The following is a 6,000-nucleotide window of genomic DNA, read 5'->3' on the forward strand; positions in this document are numbered from 1 at the left end:
TGCGTGAATCAAGGTAGCTGCTACTTCTTGGTGAGATTCTGAAGTTGCTATTTCAGGCTTAAGGGAAAAATCACAAATGTTATTTCTTAAAAATCACACAACACCAGATTATAGTCCAACAGGTTGATTTGGAAGCACCTGCATTCGGAGCGCTGCTCCTTCATCAGGTGGCTGTGGAGTGTAAGATCAAAAGACTTCACAACTTCACAACCACCTGATGAAGGAGTAGTGCTCTGAAAGCTAGTGCTTCCAAATAAACCTGTTGGCCTATAACCTGGTGTTGTTTGATTTTTAACTTTGTATACCCAAGTCCAACACCGGCGCCTCCAAATCATGTTTTTTCTTGTCATCAAGGGTTTCTTTTAATATGGTGTTTTCCCAACTTGCTTACCATCGCTTACCAGCGAGAGTGGAATTGTGCCAGTTGTGTTAGAATATGGTGATAAGGTGTACTGTAGAATAAAATGTTCTTGTAATTCGCAATCCTAAATATATTTATAGACAAGCAAAGTTCCATTTTCATTGGTTATGGTAATTCTTTTTCTTTATTCAGGGGATGTAAGCATTGCTGAGAGCTTTGGAAAGGTATTTATGAACTCTATTTCTTGAACCGTTGTAGTACATGCAAACTCAGGGGTGAGGTTTCTGAGTTGTGGGAGCGAGTCTTAGTAGGCTCAAATTTGCTACTGGGTACAGCCCAGAAGGGGCAGAATTATTTCCCCAGGGCTGACAAAATTCAGGGAATCACAGGAAGTATAACATCACAAATGAGGCTATTCAGTGAATTGTGTCTGCACCAACTCTCCAAATGAACATCTTAACTGAGTGGTATCTTCCTGTTTTTTCACTTCAACCTTGATTTCTATTTGAATAGTTATCCAATACCCTCTTGAATATCCTGAACCACCTCAAAGACAATTTCCCCTGCATTCTGGACCCAAACCACTTGTGTGAAAATATCATTTTTTGCATGATTTGCTTCTTTTGCAAATCAGTTTAAATCTGTCCCCTCCTGTTCTTTAACAAATGGCAACAGATTCTCCTCATATGTTCTAACCACTCCCCTCATAATTTTGAAACCTTCTGGCAGACCTCCTCTCAGTCTCCTTCCCCAAGGAGAACAGTCCCAACCTCTCCAATCCAACTCGTAACTGAAGTCTCTCATCCCACGAACCATATTTGTAAATCACTTCTGAAGCCTCTCCAATGCTTCCACATCCTTCCTATAGTGCATTACCAGGAAGTGTACATAATACTCCCAACTGAGGTCTGTACAACCATCTTCTACAAGTTCAACATCATCACCTTGCTCTTATATCTTATGCCCCTGTTAATAAAGCCCAGGAGAATACATACTTTATTAACTGCCCTCCACTTGCCCTGCCACCTTCAGTGATTTATGCACAGAACACCCAGACTCCTCCGCACCCCTTTCGAATTGTACTCCTTATTTAAATTGTCTGTCCAAGTCCTTGCTTCTAAAATGCATCATCTCACACTCGTCTCATTGAACTTCATCTGCCATGTCTCTGCCCACTCCTTCAACCTGCCAATGTCCTTTTCAAATCCTAATCTATCCTCCTCAATTTATAATGCTTCAAAGTTTCACATCAGCCACAAATAAATAAGTCAATTAAACAGGGTTTCCTCTTTAGAGATACATGTGGCTTTAGGTCATCAACCCATCTTTTACATGTGACTAGTATTTCTATCCCTAATAATTGTTTCTAGAAGTTTCCCCATCACTGAAATTGAATTGATTCATCTGTAGTTACTGGGCTTATCCTTACAACCATTTTAGACAAGAACATAATGTCCTTAATTCTCAGCACGGTGGCTCAGTGGTTAGCACTGCTGCCTCACAGCACCAGGGACCTGGGTTCGATTCCAGTCTGTGTGGAGTTTGCACATTCTCCCTGTGTCTGCGTGGATTTCCTCCCACAATCCAAAGATGGCAGGCCAGGTGAATTGGCCATACTGAATGACCAAGTCAGGGGTAAATGTAGGCTAGGTGAATGGGTCTGGGCGGATTACACTTCAGAGGGTTGATGTGGGCTAGTTGGGCATACTGGAGGAAATCTAATCTAATCGAATTCTCCAATCTTCTGGAAACTTCCCTGAGTCTGAGGAAGACTGGGATATTGCCAGTGCTCTTTGTATTTCCACTCTGACTTCCTTCAATATTCTTGGATGCATCTCATTTAGTCTCAAAATAAAGTGCCAACAGTCTATCCACCATTTCCCCCTTGTTAATTTTCAGCCTTTCTCCTCCTCAGTCACAATGGCCTGAGTACCATTATCTCTCTCGTAATAATAAATGCAAAGTATTCATTTAATACCTCAGCCATGCCTCTTACCTGCATGTCTAAACCCTCTTTTTGGTCCCTGCTTGGTTCTGTTTCTCCTTTTACCACTCCACTATTTGTAAGCCTCCAAAATTCTTTGGAACTCCCCCTTCATGTTTGCTTGCAGTCTTTTCACAGGATTCCTCTTTCCGTGCAGTTCCAATGCCTCTGTGACCCCTGCGTCAGGCGTGCAGGCCGCTGGACTCACCAGGTTTTAGAAGCGTCCCTTCCACGCAGCTGAATTGTGCCTCTGTGACTCCTGGGTAAGTGGTGCCATCTCACGACTTGCCACTATTTCAAGCCTCCTGTTCCAAGCTGCTCCCTTGCAGGTATGATGCTCCTCTGACTCCTGCTTTGAGTGCTACCAAGCTTTCTCGCTCCTTCTTTTCATATATTTTTGTCCTATTCAATATCTTTTTATATTTACCCCATGACTGTGATACTTGCAATACCCTCTTCCTGATGGAATTTTAATGCAAGCAACTCCAAAGCACCTCAGCCGAGCTCCTCAGAAGATGATTTTTTTTTTTTGGTCACTATTCAGCCCCATCTCTTGATTACCATTTCAGCATTTATATGTTTCTAAAAATAAGTATGGGTTCCCTTTTTGGTTACCCACCACTCTGTCCATGCTTTCTTTGCTCTTAATTTCTTTTGGAGTATTTTCCTCCCTGTACTTTTATGTTCAACTTGATTTTTCACTGAATTATAAGCCCAACACGATATCGTATGCTTTCTGCGCTGTTTCATTTTCATGTCTCTGTCTGAAAAATTGGACTGTGCAATCTCTATTTTTCAATGCACCGTATCCTATGAATACTCAAAAATGATGCCTGAGATATGTTCCTGTACTTTCAGAAGATGCCACCTTGGTAAAGGAGTTTGTGTACACAGACTTAATGACTGCAACATTTTAACACCAAAGTATGGCGCAGATTTGATGCCAGCACTGCATTTTTAAAAATTCTATATTTCCACCTAAACCCTTAACGTTGTGCCGCTGGATAATTAAATGATTTGGAAAGGCCCTTCCTCCTACCAACACAACTGTAAGAGATCATGAACTACTTACAGGTTAGTTTTTTTTTTAGATTAGATTAGATTACTTACAGTGTGGAAACAGGCCCTTCGGCCCAACAAGTCCACACCGACCCGCCGAAGCGTAACCCACCCATACCCCTACATTTACCTCTTTACCTAACACTACGGGCAATTTAGCATGGCCAATTCACCTGACTTGCACATCTTTGGACTGTGGGAGGAAACCGGAGCCCCCGGAGGAAACCCACGCAGACACGGGGAGAACGTGCAAACTCCACACAGTCAGTCGCCTGAGTCGGGAAGTTGTTGTATTATTTCTTATGGGTGCTGGTGTAACTGTCTGCATTGACATTATAAAGCAATGGCCAGTGTGTGACTTTGCACTCCAGTGAGCTGGTACTTGTGCTTATCCTTTCCTCTCCCCTTTGCTTGCTCGTGTCCATTGTCTGGGAAGTGTGTCAATGAGTGTTTTTTCTAATATGTTTGAGTGATGTGGCTGTCATGATTGAGTAGCTGCCATTTGATGAGAACTGAGAGTATGTGGCGTTACATGCGAGGTAAACATGTGAGACGAGGGATTGGTTGAGGGAGTACCAACAGAGAGAAGGTTTCAGTTGAAGGGTGCTGAGATTACATAAGGTACTTAGCCAATGAGATCACTCAGCTTTGTTCTGTATGCATCCATGTTCTCAAAGCAATTCCTGGCTTTTGCTATGACGACTTCCCTCTGCTTCTCAATGATGTGCCTGGAAATTCATTTGTCTCTACCCTCTGAATATATTACATCTCTCCTACTTTCCATTTCTTAGACCAAGGCCTTCTGCACAGTATCTGAGGATACTGTCTCTCTCTATTTCTCATGTGTTCAGTCATTGCCCAAACTTCCATGATTCTGACCATACCTTGCAGCCATAGAGCAACTTTTGCTATCCAATGTCTGGTTTGCACATTGACATTTCCGACTGTGTGTGCAGCCAGCCTTATAAGTTGGTTCTTATATTTCTTCTGACAGTTATTTACTTTCAATGAAGGAACCTTAATAGCAAAATAATTCAAAGAAAATATTATTGTCAGGGTATTATTGAAAAATGGATCTGCAACTTCATGATCTTTATCATGAAATGTGAATGGTTTGTACTAGAAGAATAACCTTATGTTCAGGGATTAAATGGTTTTGATCTGAATGAATGAATGAGATTTGATTCTCGAGTTTTGAGAACTGCTGATAACTATTACTGATAATCGCATTCAGTGTAGAGAGGAAAAGTTTCTATATTCTGAAAGAGCTACTGGTTGGCCACTGTGTGAATAAATTCATTCTTTAAAAAAATGACAGGAATTGCATCATGGTCCAAAGTGTTTCTTTGGTCAAATGTGTGTAACTGTGTCAAGTTTTGGGCGGCACGGTGGCACAGTGGTTAGCACTGCTGCCTCACAGTGCCTGAGACCCGGGTTCAATTCCCGCCTCAGGCGACTGACTGTGTGGAGTTTGCACGTTCTCCCCGTGTCTGCGTGGGTTTCCTCCGGGTGCTCCGGTTTCCTCCCACAGTCCAAAAAAGATGTGCAGGGTCAGGTGAATTGGCCATGCTAAATTGCCCGTAGTGTTAGGTAAGGGCTAAATGTAGGGGTATGGGTGGGTTTCGCTTCGGCGGGTCGGTGTGGACTTGTTGGGCCGAAGGGCCTGTTTCCACACTGTAATGTAATGTAATCTAATCTAATCTAATCTAAAAGTTCAACACTTGTATGTGGACATTTAGCTGTATATTTGTTCTTAACTGTAAGTTTTGTCAAGTTTTATTTGAACTTTGGCTTAGAAAATAATTGCAGATGAGCGAATTCAACTTGCTCAACTTTCCTTCCAGTGACATCAGTTCTGGTACCTGACTGACCAGTGAACAAAACTCTTTTGTTTCTACTGTTCTGACAAAGGGTCACTGGACTTGAAAGATTAACTTTGTTCTTCTCTCCATAGATGCTGCCAGACCTGCTGAGTTTCTGCAGTATTTTCAGTCTTTGTGTTGCTTCCACATTCCTGGTATTAGTGACAGTTATTTGCTGATGTCATTCCTGGAGTTCTATCTTGCACGACGTAGATGTGTTTTCCTGTGCAGCAGTTTAACGTACCAATATTACAGGCTCATCGTTCCCAAGATCATAAACACATAAAATTTAGAAGCAATTTGGCCCATTAAATCTGTTCCACAATTCAATGAGGTCATGGCTGACGTGATATTCTTCAACTCCATTTTCCTGACCTTAGCCCCATCAACCTTGATTCCCTTACTGGATCTCAGCCCTGATCCAGTCTCAGCAACGTCCCACTTCAACTAATTCCACAGATTTGCTACTTTCTAAAAGACGACATTCCTCCTCATTTCTGTTTTAAATGGGTGATCCCCATACTCTGAGATGATGCCCTCTGGTCCTAGAATCTCCCCATAATGGGAAACAAACTTTCTACAACTACTCTATCAAGCCCCCAAAGAATTTTATATGTTTAAATAAGGTCATATCTCAGTCTTCTGAACTCCAATCAGTTCAGGTCCAATCTACTCAAAACCACCAGCCAGAAAAATCCCTTAATACCTGGAATCAACCTTGTAAACCTTCTGTG

Source organism: Chiloscyllium plagiosum, unplaced genomic scaffold (assembly GCF_037043375.1).
Source record: "Chiloscyllium plagiosum isolate Xiang-an unplaced genomic scaffold, Cpla_swu_hap1 HiC_scaffold_48, whole genome shotgun sequence".
In the NCBI taxonomy this organism is placed as follows: Eukaryota; Metazoa; Chordata; class Chondrichthyes; order Orectolobiformes; family Hemiscylliidae; genus Chiloscyllium; species Chiloscyllium plagiosum.